Here is a 19136-nt window from a genome sequence, read left to right as displayed (position 1 = left end):
TTAACGGCCTTGCTCAGGGGCCCAGGAGTGGCAGTTTGTTTATGTCAGGGGAGGCAGATGTCTCAACAGAAAAGTACAGACCCAAATGCAGGGATAACAAAAGGGTGTTTATTAAGGGAAATGATGATGTGTAAGATGTCTTTTGTGCTCAGGAAGAAGAGGAGAGGAAAGATAGAAAATAAGATCAAGTGGTGGAAGAATGTTGTGAGGAATAGACAGAAGCTGAGACAGGCTTTGGGTGGTCAGGAAGAGCTTCCAGGTAACTGGGAAACCACATCAGAATTCATCAGGGAGACTGGTAGGGTGGTGCTAGGTGGGGCTACATCAAGGATTGGCTTTGAGTCCCTTCATGTTTGTTATGGTAATGGACATGTTGACAGATAAAGTCAGACAGGAATCTCAGAGGACGATGCTGTTTGAGGATGACATTGTGATCTGTAGAGAGAAGGTGGAGGAACATCTGGAAAGGTGGAGTTCTGCTCTGGAAAGAAAAGTAATGAAAGTCAGTTGTAGTAAGACAGAGTACATGACTTGTTCTTAGCTTCGGACAAGGACTGTATGTCACTATTAGTCCTACTTGACCTTAGTGCTGCATTCGACACTATAGATCACAACATTCTCCTAGATCGCTTACAAAATTACACAGGTATTCATGGACAGGCTTTAAGTTGGTTCAGATCCTACCTGTCTGATCGATACCATTTTGTAGAATTAAATGGTGTATTCTCCAGTTTATTACCAGTTAATCATGGGGTCCCTCAAGGATCAGTTCTAGGACCTCTCGATATACATGCTTCCATTAGGGAACATTATTAGAAGACATGGGATTAGTTTCCACTGCTATGCTGATAACACACAGTTATATATCTCATCAAAACCAGATGAAATAGCTAAAGTGTCCAAATTAACTCAATGCCTTAGAGAGATAAAAGACTGGATGAGCTGCAATTTTCTGTTGTTAAACTCTGATAAGACAGAAATACTACATATACAGTAGGTCCAAAAACCAGTACACAGGAACTCTCTAGTAAGTGTTACTAGTAGCTCGACAGTGAAAGACCTGGGTGTTATATTAGACAGCAACTTGTCTTTTGAATATCATATCGCCCATATTACAAAAACAGCCTTCTTCCACCTTAGAAATATTTCCAAGCTGAGAAACATCCTGTCTGTATCTGATGCTGAGAAGCTAGTTCATGCTTTCATGACCTCTAGACTGGACTATTGTAATGCGTTACTAGGTGGTTGTCCTGCATCTTTAATAAATAGGCTACAGTTAGTCCAAAATGCAGCTGCCAGAGTTCTCACTAGGACAAGAAAGTATGACCATATAACCCCAATTTATCATCTCTTCACTGGCTACCTGTTAAGTTAGAATTGATTACAAACTGCTGCTACTTACATACAAGGCTCTTAATGGTTTAGCTCCTGAGAACTAACGCTCTCCACGCTCTCTGAGATCACAAAACTAAGGACTTCTGGTAGTTCCCAGAATATCTAAATCCACTAAAGTTGGTAGAGCATTTTCTTATTTAGCTCCCAAACTCTGGAATAGTCTTCCTCCTGGAGCTCAGACACACTTTCCCAGTTCAAATGTAGATAAAAAACTCATCTATTTAGTCAGGAATACACATAATACATCCCATAATATTGTGCACTATTACATCAGACTTGCACATCTTTATGAACATCAGATATGTTAATCCCTCTCCACTGCTTCTCTCTTTCTACCCATCCCGAGGCATTCAGACATTGTACCAGCTCCGATCGTCTTCCGTGTGATGAAGCTTTTGGACCCCCACTGAGATGAGGCTGACTCTGTGAGAATCCTGAGACATCTACAGACCTACCAGTTCCAGTTGGACTCTGTGATACTAAAGAGGAGGTCTGAACTCCATGTGATCCTTAAACCAATACAAAATTTGTTTGACTGTATATTTATAATCACACCCTCTAGTTTCACCCATATGAGGATGGGTTCCCCTTTGAGTCTGGTTCCTCTCAAGGTTTCTTCGTTACCAATTTAAGGGAGTTTTTCCTTGCCACTGCTGCCTGCTGCCTCATTGGGGATAAATACATATACTTACATACATACATACACACTGTGAACTATATATATCTTGAATTTTTATTATATTAATTCTTTATATTTCTCCTTATGTTTAAGTTCTGTAAAGCTTCTTTGAGACAATGTCCATTGTAAAAAGCACTATACAAATAAACTTGAATTGAATTAAATTGAAGAAGGTGCAGGAGTTTGGAGTGTGGAACAATTCTGAAGAGGCGAGTGCAGGCGAGTTGGAGTAGGTAGAGAAAAGTGTCATCAGTGTTGTGTAACAGAAGAGTGTCAGCAAGAATCAAAGGAAAGGTGTACAAGACAGTAGTGAGACCAGCTATGCTCTATGGGTTAGAGACTGTAACAGTGAGGAAAATACATGAGGCAGAGATGGAGGTAGCAGAGATGAGGATGTTGAGGTTCTCTTTAGGAGTGATGAGGATGGACAGGAATGAGCACATTAGAGTTGATCAGAGAGCTCAGGTTGCCTGTTTTGGGGACAAGGTCAGAAAGTCTAGATTGAGATAGTTTGGACATCTACAGAGGAGGGAGAGTAGAAGGATGGATTGGTAGAAGGATGTTGGAGATGGAGCTGCCAGGTAAGAGGTCGAGAGAAAGTTCAAAGATATCGGAGATATATGGATGTGTTAAAAAAGGACAAAGTTAATTTTTGCGAGAGTAAAAGATGGTGTTTTGAGTTGAGTGTGCTGAGTTTGAGAACACAGGGTCAGCCATGATACAACACCCCTGAAACAGAGAGGGTTAACAACTTGCTCAACAGTTGCAGCTTGGCAGTGCTGGGGCTTTAACCCCAAACCTACTGTACAAGCAACAACCCAGAGCCTTTACTACCCCTTATGCATAGACAGGTATCAATATGCCAGAATAAGAGGTGGTGAGAAACAAACTTGGGGTATGTTCTGAATTCAGAAGTCAGTCTGAGTTTAAGATTTACTTTTTTTCCCTTTTACTTTTATGCATGGTGTCAGCTCGAGTGAGGAGCAGTATTAAGTTTTGGCTATAAATACACTCAGTTAAAGTGTGTATATTGTACCTTTAAAATGGATAGGATTTATTTATTGGATGGAGGGCATTGGAGAAGACAGCATTTTATTCAGAGGCACACGCAGCACACAGAGGGGGCCGAGGGACGTTAAACGAGTGTTCTCAACTTCTCACTGATACTTTTGTGATTCATGGACTGTAAATAGGTTGTATTTTAGGCCCACAATAAAGTAGGCCTATTCTTTTCAGTTTTTCTGAGTATATATATTTTATTTCTGATTTGAACAGAAACATGAGACACAAGGCAACCAAGACAGTTTTAAAAACCTTTGTAACAAGTTGTCAGTCGGAGTCTGTTGGGCCCCAGCTTTTGAATTGTGTTGGTTAAAATAAAATACTCTTCAGAACAGGTTAATCATTTGTGAATGTGTCTCCTAAATCAGAAATTGAAAACCAGACACGTTTAACATTTGCATTCAACAAAAATCATTCAACAAGTGTATTTTGTCAGGTAATTGACATTTAACCAATGTTTGAGATATGTGAAACACTTTTTTTTACTGAAATGTTTATCATTAATAATCTCAGTAATAATGTGTTATTTTAAAAAAAGACTACAATTTTTTGACTAAAACTAGACTAAAATTAAAAGACTTTTAGTCGACTAAAACTTGACTAAGATACTGTCGCGACGAGACAAAGGCGAGTGAGGATCCAAGTGCAGTTCAGTCTTTTAATAAACCAAGACAAGAAACAGGCAAGCAAAACAAGGCAGAACACTGAGCACACAGATAACAGGAACATCGACTCCAACATACAACAACAACCAACACCAGGGAAGTGAACAAACAGGGTAGATATAGCAAACAGGAACCAATCACCACGCAGAGACAATCAGTGACTAACACGATACACCTGGGGGAAGATAGAGTGCAATTAGTGTGCATGGTAACCAATGAGTGGGCAGAGCAAACAATTAACAGCAAGGCAGACAGCAGACAGAAACAGGGCAAAACACAGACAGACTCATTACAGATACCTTGAGTTTTCTTTTGACTAAAACTAGACTAAAATGACAAGACTTTTAGTCGACTAAAACTTGACTAACAAAAAAATTATATGTGAATGACTAAATACTAACAAGGACATTTGACACAAGACTAAGACTAAGACTAAATTAAAAATAGGTGACAAAATTAACACTAAAGCAAACCCATGGGCAAACACAGGTGATACGCAAAACAAAAACAAAAAGCACATGGCACAAGACTCTAAAAATTCTAATTTAGAAGAAAATTAATGCTGCAGAAAAATCAAGCATTTGTGGCAACAGCAATCACAAAAAAAATCCTGAAGAGACTGCACTTAACACACTCTCCAAGCTCACAATTATGTTTGACAAGGAAATAATTTCCTTGAACTCTTGATATTAAACTAAACTATTACAAACGAGCTGTTCCCATTGCAGGGAGAGCTTTATGGTTTCTTCTCTATTATATAAATATGTTTATTCTGACATTCACTTTGTGTACATTGTTATTTTGTGCACACCTTCTTACTAATCAGCAAAAATCAGCTTTTGATCAGCAATTTCATTTTGATCTATCAAATATCTGAAGGACAGGAATATTTCAGTAGTGAAATGAGGTTTATTGGGTTAACAGAAAATGCGCAATATGCATCAAAACGAAATTAGACAGGTGCATAAATTTGGGCACCCCAACAGAAAAATCACATCAATATTTATGAGCCTCCTTTAGCAGAAATAACAGCCTCTAGACGCTTCCTATAGCCTGTAATGAGTGTCTGGATTCTAGATAAATGTATTTTGGACCATTCCTCCTTACAAATCATCTCCAGTTCAGTTAGGTTTGATGGTTGCCGAGCATGGATAGCCCGCTTCAAATCACCCCACAGATGTTCAATGATATTCAGGTCTGTGGACTGGGATGGCCATTCCAGAACATTGTACTTGTTCCTCTGCATAAATGCCCAATTCGATTTTGAGCAGTGTTTTAGGTCGTTGTCTTGTTGAAATATCAACCCAGCAGCGGAGGACGCGAGTCGGGCCCCGGTCGAGGATCTCTCCACCTCCACCGCCGCCGGTCTTCGAGATCCCCACCCGGAACCGCTTTGCCCCCCTTCGCAAGATGTCCGCGACGCTGTAATCATCGGAGACTCCACCGTCCGCCACGTCCGTGCTACTGTGGCTAAAGGTAAGGCTTGCACTCACTGCTTTCCTGGTGCTCGTGTTCTATATATATATAATATATATATATATATATATATATATATATATATATATATATATATATATATATATATAATTTTTTTATTTATTTTATTAATTCTTTATATTATTCCTTATGTTTACCTTCTGTTCTGTGTTTATGTTCTGTAAAGCTGCTTTGAGACAATGTCTATTGTAAAAAGCGCTATACAAATAAACTTGAATTGAATTGAATTGAATAAAGAAAATGGGGGGAAAATGATGTAATCAAGACATCCTTAACACAATCCTTCTCCTCTCTATTTTAGTTTGAATACATCTTTGAGTACATTTTCTTAGCACACCTAAAATGCAACCAATCAAAGTTGTGAACTCTGATTTTGTTGTTACAGTTTGATACTTGTGTTACAGTAAAAAAATAATCAGAATCTCCTTCTGCAGCCTCAGACGTTGAACACTTACAAGCACCTTCTGCTCTTATAATTATAAAACATTCTAATAAAGATTGTCATTTGTGAATGTCGATTCCATTCTTAATTGTTTAGGGCCTTTTTTTGTGCCAAGCTTAATGAAAAGAGGAGTAGCAGAAAAGCATTTCCGTTCAGTTATCATTAAATTATGTCTATAACAGATAGTGCATGATCAACGAGAGTTAAGTTTACCCTGACATAGCATCATGACTTATAATTTTATATTCATGAAGGATATTCATGAAATATTTAACATTGTAAATTAAGCTCTTAGCCAATTAAACCCATCTGCATTTATCCTCAATTTTTGTTGGTATTTCCCCATATTAGGCTCACTAGTGTGTTCCTCATCCAACCACTAAAATTCTCACACAGTGCCTTTTTAGGCTCATTAAGTCTTGCACCATCCAACTGCCAGTTGCAACTGTATCTGATAAAAAAATAATGCTTTGCATAGCTTTGTGAAAGCACCCCATAGAGAGAGTCTGTAAACCACAGCTAAGCTTTCAGACAGCTGTTTCTCTGTGTGTTTCTCCAATCAAATCTCCATCCAAATCTGATCCATGTGCAATTATTCTAAAATGGAAAATAAGCTTGGCCAATCTACAGAAAAGACCCCGGTCCTTGTGTTTCAGAATCTCACAAGCTATGTCAGTGGATGTGGTACATACTGTGTCTTCACATCTGCATTTTTATAGGGACCAGTAGAAGGAGACCACTTGATATACCATCTGGTATGTTGTGCTGACTTAAGGGGATGTGCTTACCCTCGGCCAGCTGCCTACAGCCTTGCAGGGCACATCTCAGCCAGACAGACTCCTTCACACTTACCTGGCACTGGCAATACCATGATCAAGGAGGTGGTATGCCCAAAGCGAGCCATGGCCGTTGCACTTGGGCTGTGCTGACCTTTGCAAATTCCCCAAATGCGGGAATCTGGACTGCATAATTTCTGATAGTGGGGGACTGCATTCGCGCTCTCCCCTGTTTTGTGACACTGGTTCAAAAATGAAAACAAAAAGAAATAGGCTCTGAGCTAGTTTGTTTGACATGTTTTTTTTTTGTTTTTCTTCTTGCAAGTGTAACGGTGTGTAAATAGTTAAATTGATGCAGAAATGGGGACAGCGCCATCTGTTTGCTGTGTGATGGCATTTAGCACGTGAAATAGGGACCGCCCACAGCAGAGATAATGAGACTGTGCTGTGGGTAAGTCACACGTTTTCAGTAGTGGAGAATTAAATGTTTAAAAGGATTAAAAACACATAACTAATTGCTGTATTGTGAATTTACCTTGCAATGAACTACTGGTGGAACCATTGATATGTGTTTGGCGTCGAATGTGGTGTTTTATATTGAGTTATTTTTAGTTTGTGTTACGAGGCCTAATTGTGCATTGTCTGTCTTTTATGTAGAAGTTTTGTTTTAATTCTCCATGTGGGTTTCTTTATTTCCTGCGTTCTCCATTGTGCAGGTATGTTGTAAGATGTGTTGTTTTAATGTGTTTAATATGTTAATTAATTGTTTTAATTGAACTATGTGTTTGCTGCTAGGCGGGGATGTTTACTCTCCAATTCAACTTAGTTTAATTGAATTGTTAAGTTTTACACTGATTTAACAATTTATTGAAAATGTCTATTGAATACTAGGGATGAGCAAGTACAGCATTATCTGTATCTGTATCTGTTAACCATATGAATTATCTGTATCTGTATCTGTACCTAACCCGGAAGTGGGCGGGGCTTGTCTTGAAATAGGCGGGGCTTTAACTGGTATGTTGTTTTAAGCATGCAATTGATATGGGTTGATCAGAAATTGTTATATTTATTGCTGATTAGAAAAATATTTACAGGACAGCATCAGGATTGAGCTTCAGATCAATGGTTTTGATCACGATAGCAAACGAACTATATTACAGAACAAGTTTTGCAACAATGAAAACAAAACAATGCAGTGCAATTATGAAGTAAAATGTAATGAACAACATAACTTTTTTTATGATCAGTGTGATTTTTTTTACATTTTTTTGGTTCTTTTTTATTTTTTTATTTCCACACCAGGTGTGTGTGTGTGTAGCTTAATAATTAATTTGTAATATTTATAACACAAGCTTACTACCTTTATGTTTTTATGAAATACAGCAAAACGTGTCAGACACTCAGTGTCTGGTTACTGGTTAGAGACAGCTGAAGGTTTAAAAAAGAACAAAATCTCCGACAGGCAGAGACGCAATGCGAGTCGCATTCTACCAAGCAAGCACCATGTCTGAACGAACCCACGTTTACCAGAACTCTACTGGTTAGTAAGTACATATTATTAACGTTACAACCCGAAGTAAAAAGCTGAAGAAACCCTAAACGTTAACGGAAAACACACGAGAACCCGAGTGACTGAGGGAGAGACAGAGAGCTGTTCTGTGTGTGACTGTGAGTGAGCAGAGCGAGACACAGCAACACAATACATCTGTATGTGTGTAGGGGAGGGGCGCTGTGACTAGCCTATCACAGAACGCTGACACAATCAGCTACCCAATGATGATTTTCATTCAATCCGAGCACAGATATTGACTCGTATTACTCGTATAATACTCGTACTAGGCAGAAGTGCTTTATCCGTACTGGATACTCGTTTCAGCCGAGTATCTGGCTCATCTCTATTGAATACACTATACGATCACAATGCATAAAGATTTAATTGATTCAAAAAGATTAAAAAAGAAACTGTTCTAAATAAAAAGCAGAGATGAGACTGTGCTGTGGAAGTTTTGTTTTAATTCTCCATGCGGGTTCCCTTATTTCCTGTGTTCTCCATTGTGCAGCTCTGCAGAAAGGACTGCCTAGGCAAGACGGTCACACAGGCTTGAAACAGAGTTTGGGGCTCAGACATTGCCAGATGAGCTCCAGCGCATCTCACTCATTGCCAAAACCCTTGGCCAGCTGCCTACAGCCTTGGAGGGCACATCTCAGCCAGACAGATTATTTCATACTTACCTGGCAGGGGCAATACCATGATCAAGGAGGTGGTTTGCCCAAAGCGAGGCTCAGCCATTGCACTCGGGCTGTGCTGACCTTTGCGAATTCCCCAAATGCGGGAATCTCGACTGCATAATTTCTGATAGTGGGGGACTGCGTTCGCGCTCTCCCCTGTTTTGTGACACTGGTTCAAAAATGAGAACAATAGGCTCTGAGCTAGTTTGTTTGGCTTTTTTTTTTTTTTTTTAGTTTTTTTTCTTGCAAGCATGAAACAGAGTTTGGGGCTCAGACATTGCCAGATGAGCTGATTTCAGGAAACACTTGTAGGTGAAAGTCATGTCCATATCCTGCTTGAGCAGTAGAGGGAGCCCACTTGATATCTCCTCTTGTATGTCTTGCTGACTTGGAAGGGGATGGGCCAAAGATTATTCAAAATCCCTGAGGCCTTGCTTGTGCTTACCCTCGGCCAGCTGCCTACAGCCTTGGAGGGCACATCTCAGCCAGACAGATTATTTCATACTTACCTGGCAGGGGCAATACCATGATCAAGGAGGTGGTTTGCCCAAAGCGAGGCTCAGCCATTGCACTCGGGCTGTGCTGACCTTTGCGAATTCCCCAAATGCGGGAATCTCGACTGCATAATTTCTGATAGTGGGGGACTGCGTTCGCGCTCTCCCCTGTTTTGTGACACTGGTTCAAAAATGAGAACAAAATGACAATAGGCTCTGAGCTAGTTTGTTTGGCTTTTTTTTTTTTTTTTTAGTTTTTTTTCTTGCAAGCATGAAACAGAGTTTGGGGCTCAGACATTGCCAGATGAGCTGATTTCAGGAAACACTTGTAGGTGAAAGGGGGCTGCAAGTTCTAGTCATGTCCATATCCTGCTTGAGCAGTAGAGGGAGCCCACTTGATATCTCCTCTTGTATGTCTTGCTGACTTGGAAGGGGATGGGCCAAAGATTATTCAAAATCCCTGAGGCCTTGCTTGTGCTTACCCTCGGCCAGCTGCCTACAGCCTTGGAGGGCACATCTCAGCCAGACAGATTATTTCATACTTACCTGGCAGGGGCAATACCATGATCAAGGAGGTGGTTTGCCCAAAGTGAGGCTCAGCCATTGCACTCGGGCTGTGCTGACCTTTGCGAATTCCCCAAATGCGGGAATCTCGACTGCATAATTTCTGATAGTGGGGGACTGCGTTCGCGCTCTCCCCTGTTTTGTGACACTGGTTCAAAAATGAGAACAAAATGACAATAGGCTCTGAGCTAGTTTGTTTGGCTTTTTTTTTTTTTTTTTAGTTTTTTTTCTTGCAAGCATGAAACAGAGTTTGGGGCTCAGACATTGCCAGATGAGCTGATTTCAGGAAACACTTGTAGGTGAAAGGGGGCTGCAAGTTCTAGTCATGTCCATATCCTGCTTGAGCAGTAGAGGGAGCCCACTTGATATCTCCTCTTGTATGTCTTGCTGACTTGGAAGGGGATGGGCCAAAGATTATTCAAAATCCCTGAGGCCTTGCTTGTGCTTACCCTCGGCCAGCTGCCTACAGCCTTGGAGGGCACATCTCAGCCAGACAGATTATTTCATACTTACCTGGCAGGGGCAATACCATGATCAAGGAGGTGGTTTGCCCAAAGTGAGGCTCAGCCATTGCACTCGGGCTGTGCTGACCTTTGCGAATTCCCCAAATGCGGGAATCTCGACTGCATAATTTCTGATAGTGGGGGACTGCGTTCGCGCTCTCCCCTGTTTTGTGACACTGGTTCAAAAATGAGAACAATAGGCTCTGAGCTAGTTTGTTTGGCTTTTTTTTTTTTTTTTTAGTTTTTTTTCTTGCAAGCATGAAACAGAGTTTGGGGCTCAGACATTGCCAGATGAGCTGATTTCAGGAAACACTTGTAGGTGAAAGGGGGCTGCAAGTTCTAGTCATGTCCATATCCTGCTTGAGCAGTAGAGGGAGCCCACTTGATATCTCCTCTTGTATGTCTTGCTGACTTGGAAGGGGATGGGCCAAAGATTATTCAAAATCCCTGAGGCCTTGCTTGTGCTTACCCTAGGCCAGCTGCCTACAGCCTTGGAGGGCACATCTCAGCCAGACAGATTATTTCATACTTACCTGGCAGGGGCAATACCATGATCAAGGAGGTGGTTTGCCCAAAGTGAGGCTCAGCCATTGCACTCGGGCTGTGCTGACCTTTGCGAATTCCCCAAATGCGGGAATCTCGACTGCATAATTTCTGATAGTGGGGGACTGCGTTCGCGCTCTCCCCTGTTTTGTGACACTGGTTCAAAAATGAGAACAATAGGCTCTGAGCTAGTTTGTTTGGCTTTTTTTTTTTTTTTTTTAGTTTTTTTTCTTGCAAGCATGAAACAGAGTTTGGGGCTCAGACATTGCCAGATGAGCTGATTTCAGGAAACACTTGTAGGTGAAAGGGGGCTGCAAGTTCTAGTCATGTCCATATCCTGCTTGAGCAGTAGAGGGAGCCCACTTGATATCTCCTCTTGTATGTCTTGCTGACTTGGAAGGGGATGGGCCAAAGATTATTGAAAAGCCCTGCCCTGAGGCCTTGCTTGTGCTTACCCTCGGCCAGCTGCCTACAGCCTTGGAGGGCACATCTCAGCCAGACAGATTATTTCATACTTACCTGGCAGGGGCAATACCATGATCAAGGAGGTGGTTTGCCCAAAGCGAGGCTCAGCCATTGCACTCGGGCTGTGCTGACCTTTGCGAATTCCCCAAATGCGGGAATCTCGACTGCATAATTTCTGATAGTGGGGGACTGCGTTCGCGCTCTCCCCTGTTTTGTGACACTGGTTCAAAAATGAGAACAAAATGACAATAGGCTCTGAGCTAGTTTGTTTGGCTTTTTTTTTTTTAGTTTTTTTTTCTTGCAAGCATGAAACAGAGTTTGGGGCTCAGACATTGCCAGATGAGCTGATTTCAGGAAACACTTGTAGGTGAAAGTGGGCTGCAAGTTCTAGTCATGTCCATATCCTGCTTGAGCAGTAGAGGGAGCCCACTTGATATCTCCTCTTGTATGTCTTGCTGACTTGGAAGGGGATGGGCCAAAGATTATTCAAAATCCCTGAGGCCTTGCTTGTGCTTACCCTCGGCCAGCTGCCTACAGCCTTGGAGGGCACATCTCAGCCAGACAGATTATTTCATACTTACCTGGCAGGGGCAATACCATGATCAAGGAGGTGGTTTGCCCAAAGTGAGGCTCAGCCATTGCACTCGGGCTGTGCTGACCTTTGCGAATTCCCCAAATGCGGGAATCTCGACTGCATAATTTCTGATAGTGGGGGACTGCGTTCGCGCTCTCCCCTGTTTTGTGACACTGGTTCAAAAATGAGAACAAAATGACAATAGGCTCTGAGCTAGTTTGTTTGGCTTTTTTTTTTTTTTTTTAGTTTTTTTTCTTGCAAGCATGAAACAGAGTTTGGGGCTCAGACATTGCCAGATGAGCTGATTTCAGGAAACACTTGTAGGTGAAAGGGGGCTGCAAGTTCTAGTCATGTCCATATCCTGCTTGAGCAGTAGAGGGAGCCCACTTGATATCTCCTCTTGTATGTCTTGCTGACTTGGAAGGGGATGGGCCAAAGATTATTCAAAATCCCTGAGGCCTTGCTTGTGCTTACCCTCGGCCAGCTGCCTACAGCCTTGGAGGGCACATCTCAGCCAGACAGATTATTTCATACTTACCTGGCAGGGGCAATACCATGATCAAGGAGGTGGTTTGCCCAAAGTGAGGCTCAGCCATTGCACTCGGGCTGTGCTGACCTTTGCGAATTCCCCAAATGCGGGAATCTCGACTGCATAATTTCTGATAGTGGGGGACTGCGTTCGCGCTCTCCCCTGTTTTGTGACACTGGTTCAAAAATGAGAACAAAATGACAATAGGCTCTGAGCTAGTTTGTTTGGCTTTTTTTTTTTTTTTTTTAGTTTTTTTTCTTGCAAGCATGAAACAGAGTTTGGGGCTCAGACATTGCCAGATGAGCTGATTTCAGGAAACACTTGTAGGTGAAAGGGGGCTGCAAGTTCTAGTCATGTCCATATCCTGCTTGAGCAGTAGAGGGAGCCCACTTGATATCTCCTCTTGTATGTCTTGCTGACTTGGAAGGGGATGGGCCAAAGATTATTCAAAATCCCTGAGGCCTTGCTTGTGCTTACCCTCGGCCAGCTGCCTACAGCCTTGGAGGGCACATCTCAGCCAGACAGATTATTTCATACTTACCTGGCAGGGGCAATACCATGATCAAGGAGGTGGTTTGCCCAAAGTGAGGCTCAGCCATTGCACTCGGGCTGTGCTGACCTTTGCGAATTCCCCAAATGCGGGAATCTCGACTGCATAATTTCTGATAGTGGGGGACTGCGTTCGCGCTCTCCCCTGTTTTGTGACACTGGTTCAAAAATGAGAACAATAGGCTCTGAGCTAGTTTGTTTGGCTTTTTTTTTTTTTTTTTTTAGTTTTTTTTCTTGCAAGCATGAAACAGAGTTTGGGGCTCAGACATTGCCAGATGAGCTGATTTCAGGAAACACTTGTAGGTGAAAGTCATGTCCATATCCTGCTTGAGCAGTAGAGGGAGCCCACTTGATATCTCCTCTTGTATGTCTTGCTGACTTGGAAGGGGATGGGCCAAAGATTATTGAAAAGCCCTGCCCTGAGGCCTTGCTTGTGCTTACCCTCGGCCAGCTGCCTACAGCCTTGGAGGGCACATCTCAGCCAGACAGATTATTTCATACTTACCTGGCAGGGGCAATACCATGATCAAGGAGGTGGTTTGCCCAAAGTGAGGCTCAGCCATTGCACTCGGGCTGTGCTGACCTTTGCGAATTCCCCAAATGCGGGAATCTCGACTGCATAATTTCTGATAGTGGGGGACTGCGTTCGCGCTCTCCCCTGTTTTGTGACACTGGTTCAAAAATGAGAACAATAGGCTCTGAGCTAGTTTGTTTGGCTTTTTTTTTTTTTTTTTTAGTTTTTTTTCTTGCAAGCATGAAACAGAGTTTGGGGCTCAGACATTGCCAGATGAGCTGATTTCAGGAAACACTTGTAGGTGAAAGGGGGCTGCAAGTTCTAGTCATGTCCATATCCTGCTTGAGCAGTAGAGGGAGCCCACTTGATATCTCCTCTTGTATGTCTTGCTGACTTGGAAGGGGATGGGCCAAAGATTATTCAAAATCCCTGAGGCCTTGCTTGTGCTTACCCTCGGCCAGCTGCCTACAGCCTTGGAGGGCACATCTCAGCCAGACAGATTATTTCATACTTACCTGGCAGGGGCAATACCATGATCAAGGAGGTGGTTTGCCCAAAGTGAGGCTCAGCCATTGCACTCGGGCTGTGCTGACCTTTGCGAATTCCCCAAATGCGGGAATCTCGACTGCATAATTTCTGATAGTGGGGGACTGCGTTCGCGCTCTCCCCTGTTTTGTGACACTGGTTCAAAAATGAGAACAATAGGCTCTGAGCTAGTTTGTTTGGCTTTTTTTTTTTTTTTTAGTTTTTTTTCTTGCAAGCATGAAACAGAGTTTGGGGCTCAGACATTGCCAGATGAGCTGATTTCAGGAAACACTTGTAGGTGAAAGTGGGCTGCAAGTTCTAGTCATGTCCATATCCTGCTTGAGCAGTAGAGGGAGCCCACTTGATATCTCCTCTTGTATGTCTTGCTGACTTGGAAGGGGATGGGCCAAAGATTATTCAAAATCCCTGAGGCCTTGCTTGTGCTTACCCTCGGCCAGCTGCCTACAGCCTTGGAGGGCACATCTCAGCCAGACAGCTTATTTCATACTTACCTGGCAGGGGCAATACCATGATCAAGGAGGTGGTTTGCCCAAAGTGAGGCTCAGCCATTGCACTCGGGCTGTGCTGACCTTTGCGAATTCCCCAAATGCGGGAATCTCGACTGCATAATTTCTGATAGTGGGGGACTGCGTTCGCGCTCTCCCCTGTTTTGTGACACTGGTTCAAAAATGAGAACAATAGGCTCTGAGCTAGTTTGTTTGGCTTTTTTTTTTTTTTTTTTTTAGTTTTTTTTCTTGCAAGCATGAAACAGAGTTTGGGGCTCAGACATTGCCAGATGAGCTGATTTCAGGAAACACTTGTAGGAGAAAATGTGGGCTGCAAGTTCTAGTCATGTCCATATCCTGCTTGAGCAGTAGAGGGAGCCCACTTGATATCTCCTCTTGTATGTCTTGCTGACTTGGAAGGGGATGGGCCAAAGATTATTCAAAATCCCTGAGGCCTTGCTTGTGCTTACCCTCGGCCAGCTGCCTACAGCCTTGGAGGGCACATCTCAGCCAGACAGCTTATTTCATACTTACCTGGCAGGGGCAATACCATGATCAAGGAGGTGGTTTGCCCAAAGTGAGGCTCAGCCATTGCACTCGGGCTGTGCTGACCTTTGCGAATTCCCCAAATGCGGGAATCTCGACTGCATAATTTCTGATAGTGGGGGACTGCGTTCGCGCTCTCCCCTGTTTTGTGACACTGGTTCGAAAATGAGAACAATAGGCTCTGAGCTAGTTTGTTTGGCTTTTTTTTTTTTTTTTTTTAGTTTTTTTTCTTGTAAGCATGAAACAGAGTTTGGGGCTCAGACATTGCCGGATGAGCTGATTTCAGGAAACACTTGTAGGAGAAAATGTGGGCTGCAAGTTCTAGTCATGTCCATATCCTGCTTGAGCAGTAGAGGGAGCCCACTTGATATCTCCTCTTGTATGTCTTGCTGACTTGGAAGGGGATGGGCCAAAGATTATTCAAAATCCCTGAGGCCTTGCTTGTGCTTACCCTCGGCCAGCTGCCTACAGCCTTGGAGGGCACATCTCAGCCAGAGGGGAGGGGCTGGGGATGGGCCAAAAAATATGCAAGGCCCCACCCTGAGGCCTTGTTTGTGCTTGTAGCTGAAAGTGGGTTGCAAGTTCTAATCATGTCCATATCTTTTTTGTGCTGGTAGCAATTTCATTAGCGCAGGCTGCACAATATGGCTACGCCGACACAAGCTCTATAACAAACAGTAGTTACAATGAGCTAGTACACAAACCACAGCACACAACCTTTCAAAACCGGCTTCCTCCTGGAACTCTTGCTGGCATGGTTTATATGTCCACCAGAAATTCCCATCCAGCTAATAGCATGGGGAAGAGGCAGGGCATGGTGTGTAATATAAGGATCTGCCAATCAAGTTACAGGTGAAAACATGACATAATTAGAAGGGCTGAAACAAGAAACAGACACAAAAGTCACCCAGCCAATTTTTTCAGATGAGCAGCTGAAAAACAAACACTACCTAGGATGATCCCATGCATTTCTGGAGAACAATCAGATGGTGGCACTCCCATAGAGACAACAGTTTCTAAAACACCTGCTGGAATTGAAGAGCAAAAAATGCTACTGTGTATGCTAACTGTGTATGCTACTGCTTTTCGGGTTGTCTTGTGTTATGCCATACGGAACCGGGGGCCACTGAACTTGCATTAACAACGACAGTGGGGGCTCTCCGACAGCCTTAGCCACTGGGTTGGCACATATGGTTGTGTTGCAATTAGATTGTAGCGTCTATGGTCATATAAATGCGGTGCTTGAATTGTTTGCCGCATCGCATTTGTTTGCTTGGAGTATTTTTATTCAATTTCAATTTATCTTGTGTTTATACTTTAACTCCTTACTTTTTTACAAAGGGTGATTACATCAGCAATAGCATCTTAAAAGTAGAATAATTGCTTGAAATACTTTTTGATATCTTTATTTATTTGTTATCCCAGTGCCCACTGCTAGCTGGTTAGCATCACTAGCCTGTTAGCCCAGTTTCTGCTAGTACACCTTACACTTTGACTCCTTACTTTTTACAAAGGGTGAACACATCGGCAATAGCATCTTAAACGTAGAATAATCACTCGATATTCGTTTTGATATCGCTAACATCTTATTTATTTGTTTTCCCAGTGTCCGCTTCTAGCCGGCTAGCATCACTAGCGTGTTAGCCTGGCTACCGCTAGTACACCTTTTCACACCAATCATCTCTGTTGTACTTGCTCTATATCATGATGTCGGTTGTGTCTCTGCCTTTGAGTGCAGGTGAGGACAGTTTCGAGCTGCACTCAGTGGAACTGGAATCCATGGAGAAGCAGATCTGCGACCTACAGGTGAAGCAGGTTGAGCTGCAGGAGCGGAAAGCCGCGCTGGAAGCTCCCCAGTCGGTCGCTCACCTGTTTCAGGTAAACTCCCGACGTGTAATTACTACTCCCTCCACCTGTACTTCATGTGTTTCTTTGTCCAGGCCGAGCACACCCAGGAAGCTGCCTGCCCCGGCGCTGTTCACTCCGGTGCCAGGGTACCGCGGATCCTGGGTGCAGCAGCGGAGGACACGAGCCAGGCCACGGTCGAGGAACTCTCCCCCTCCACCGCCGCCGGTCTTCGAGTTTCCCAGCTGGAACTGATTCGCCCCCCTTCGCGAGACGAACCACGACGCTGTGATCATCGGAGACTCCATCGTCCGCCACGTCCGTGCTACTGTAGCTAAAGGTAATGCTCGCACTCACTGTTTACCTGGTGCTCGTGTTCTTGATGTTGCTGCACAGGTACCTGGGATTGTGAGCAGGAACACCAGAGCTGTGGTTCTTCATGCCGGCACTAATGACACCAGCCTGAGGCAGTCGGAGATCCTGAAGAGGGACTTCAACACCCTGGTGGAGGCGGTTTGCAGCACAGCGCCCATGGCGAGGATCATTGTGTCCGGACCGCTTCCAACGTACCAGCGAGGAATTGAAAGATTCAGTAGACTGTTTGCTTTAAAGAATGGCTACAGTCATGGTGTCAGGCTCAGAATTTACTCTTTATTGATAACTGGAATTTTCTGGGAGCGTCCTAGGCTGTTCCGTGCTGACGGCCTGCACCCCAGCAGAGTTGGAGTGGAGATCCTCTTGGACCACATTTCCAGAGCGCTGCACACCTTCTGACTGGTAAACTATGATTTAAATCTAAATTTTAATAGCCATCCTTCACCTCAACACATTGACACAAATGCACACATAGCTCATCCTATAGAAACTGTGTCTGTTCCCCGAGTAGTGAGATCAAAAAGTAAATGCGTGAGAAGTTCTCGAAATAATCTTACTGTAATTGGACCAGAAAAATGCCAAAGAAACAAACAAAAACAGTTCCTAAAGTTTGGGCTTCTGAACATTAGGTCACTTGCACCCAAAGCACTTATTGTAAATGAAATCGTCTCAGAAAATAGCCTTACTGCACTCTGCCTTACAGAAACATGGCTTAAACCAAATGACTACATCGGTCTAAATGAGTCTACACCATCAGGATATATCTACTGTATAAGCACGAGCCTCGTCAGACTGGTTGTGGAGGTGGTGTCGCCACTATCTTTAATGATTACCTTACTTTTACCGAGAGAACACGTTATAGATTTGACTCTTTTGAAGTGCTTGTTCTTAATGTTACACTATCGCACATGCACACAAAAAAATCCCTGATGTCTCTTGCTCTATCGACCATGTACAGACCCCCAGGTCCCTACACTGATTTCCTTAGAGAATTTGCAGATTTTCTTTCAGACCTATTGGTTAACTTTGATAAAGTGTTAATTGTAGGAGATTTTAACATTCATGTTGACGACACAAACGATGCTATAGGACTCACATTTGTGGACTTACTAAACTCATTTGGGCTTAAACAACACATCACTAGAGCAACTCATCATCTTAATCATACACTAGATTTAGTAATATCACACAGAATAGATGTCACTGATATAGATATCATACCTCAAAGTGATGACATCACAGACCATTACCTCATAATGTTCACACTATCTGTAGAACAGACTAACTGTGTCCCACCACGTTATCGACTCTGTAGAACTATTATTCCGACCACTAAAGACAGATTCACAAATAACCTACCTGACCTGTCTGGACATCTTACTGTACCCTTAGACAGAAATGATCTAGATGTAATGACTAACAGCATAGGCGCTATATTCACTCGCACATTAGACACTGTTGCCCCAATCTGATTAAAGAAGGTTAGAGATAAAAAGCTCACACCCTCAAGAGAGACCCATAACCTCAAGCGAAAGTGGAGAAAATCTAAATTTTTTAGAATTTATTATTTTTTTTTTTAGAATTTATAGTTTTTAGAATTGTGTATAAGGAAAGTATGTCCACCTATAGACAGGCTCTAAAAGCTGCCAGGGCTGAGCACCTGAGCCAACTCATAGAAAATAACCAGAACAATCCCAGGTTTTTATTTAGCACAAAAACACAAAAGCACAAAAATGTATTTATTTAACAAAAAAACAGAAATCTGAACACACTATTCCATCACAGTTCAGTAGTGAGGATTTTATGAGATTCTTCACTGATAAAATCGAAAGTATCAGGAATAAAATAGGTGATGCTCA

At 42.9% G+C, this 19136-nt stretch overlaps 14 non-coding genes across 14 annotated transcripts; all 14 read left to right on the top strand.

The window, feature by feature from the left end:
• The first annotated feature begins 6584 nt into the window (after positions 1-6584).
• On the top strand, positions 6585-6748 carry LOC132846498 (U1 spliceosomal RNA). Its single transcript, XR_009648526.1, has one exon. It is a non-coding gene; the product is annotated as a U1 spliceosomal RNA (small nuclear RNA).
• Positions 6749-8740: 1992 nt separating this feature from the next.
• Positions 8741-8904, top strand: LOC132846497 (U1 spliceosomal RNA). The gene has a single exon (XR_009648525.1). It is a non-coding gene; the product is annotated as a U1 spliceosomal RNA (small nuclear RNA).
• Positions 8905-9246: 342 nt separating this feature from the next.
• LOC132846496 (U1 spliceosomal RNA) lies at positions 9247-9410 on the top strand. Its single transcript, XR_009648524.1, has one exon. It is a non-coding gene; the product is annotated as a U1 spliceosomal RNA (small nuclear RNA).
• A 367-nt stretch (positions 9411-9777) lies between these two features.
• Positions 9778-9941, top strand: LOC132846494 (U1 spliceosomal RNA). Its single transcript, XR_009648522.1, has one exon. It is a non-coding gene; the product is annotated as a U1 spliceosomal RNA (small nuclear RNA).
• A 367-nt stretch (positions 9942-10308) lies between these two features.
• LOC132846493 (U1 spliceosomal RNA) lies at positions 10309-10472 on the top strand. Its single transcript, XR_009648521.1, has one exon. It is a non-coding gene; the product is annotated as a U1 spliceosomal RNA (small nuclear RNA).
• A 359-nt stretch (positions 10473-10831) lies between these two features.
• On the top strand, positions 10832-10995 carry LOC132846492 (U1 spliceosomal RNA). The gene has a single exon (XR_009648520.1). It is a non-coding gene; the product is annotated as a U1 spliceosomal RNA (small nuclear RNA).
• A 365-nt stretch (positions 10996-11360) lies between these two features.
• Positions 11361-11524, top strand: LOC132846495 (U1 spliceosomal RNA). Its single transcript, XR_009648523.1, has one exon. It is a non-coding gene; the product is annotated as a U1 spliceosomal RNA (small nuclear RNA).
• A 363-nt stretch (positions 11525-11887) lies between these two features.
• On the top strand, positions 11888-12051 carry LOC132846491 (U1 spliceosomal RNA). The gene has a single exon (XR_009648519.1). It is a non-coding gene; the product is annotated as a U1 spliceosomal RNA (small nuclear RNA).
• A 367-nt stretch (positions 12052-12418) lies between these two features.
• Positions 12419-12582, top strand: LOC132846490 (U1 spliceosomal RNA). Its single transcript, XR_009648518.1, has one exon. It is a non-coding gene; the product is annotated as a U1 spliceosomal RNA (small nuclear RNA).
• Positions 12583-12950: 368 nt separating this feature from the next.
• LOC132846489 (U1 spliceosomal RNA) lies at positions 12951-13114 on the top strand. Its single transcript, XR_009648517.1, has one exon. It is a non-coding gene; the product is annotated as a U1 spliceosomal RNA (small nuclear RNA).
• A 349-nt stretch (positions 13115-13463) lies between these two features.
• On the top strand, positions 13464-13627 carry LOC132846488 (U1 spliceosomal RNA). The gene has a single exon (XR_009648516.1). It is a non-coding gene; the product is annotated as a U1 spliceosomal RNA (small nuclear RNA).
• Positions 13628-13987: 360 nt separating this feature from the next.
• LOC132846506 (U1 spliceosomal RNA) lies at positions 13988-14151 on the top strand. Its single transcript, XR_009648533.1, has one exon. It is a non-coding gene; the product is annotated as a U1 spliceosomal RNA (small nuclear RNA).
• Positions 14152-14509: 358 nt separating this feature from the next.
• LOC132846505 (U1 spliceosomal RNA) lies at positions 14510-14673 on the top strand. The gene has a single exon (XR_009648532.1). It is a non-coding gene; the product is annotated as a U1 spliceosomal RNA (small nuclear RNA).
• Positions 14674-15037: 364 nt separating this feature from the next.
• On the top strand, positions 15038-15201 carry LOC132846504 (U1 spliceosomal RNA). Its single transcript, XR_009648531.1, has one exon. It is a non-coding gene; the product is annotated as a U1 spliceosomal RNA (small nuclear RNA).
• Positions 15202-19136: the final 3935 nt, after the last annotated feature.

Source organism: Tachysurus vachellii, chromosome 5 (genome assembly GCF_030014155.1).
Source record: "Tachysurus vachellii isolate PV-2020 chromosome 5, HZAU_Pvac_v1, whole genome shotgun sequence".
NCBI classification, from domain to species: Eukaryota; Metazoa; Chordata; class Actinopteri; order Siluriformes; family Bagridae; genus Tachysurus; species Tachysurus vachellii.
The sequence above is the reverse complement of the archived record's forward strand: the minus strand, read 5'-3'. Positions and strand labels throughout refer to the sequence as shown.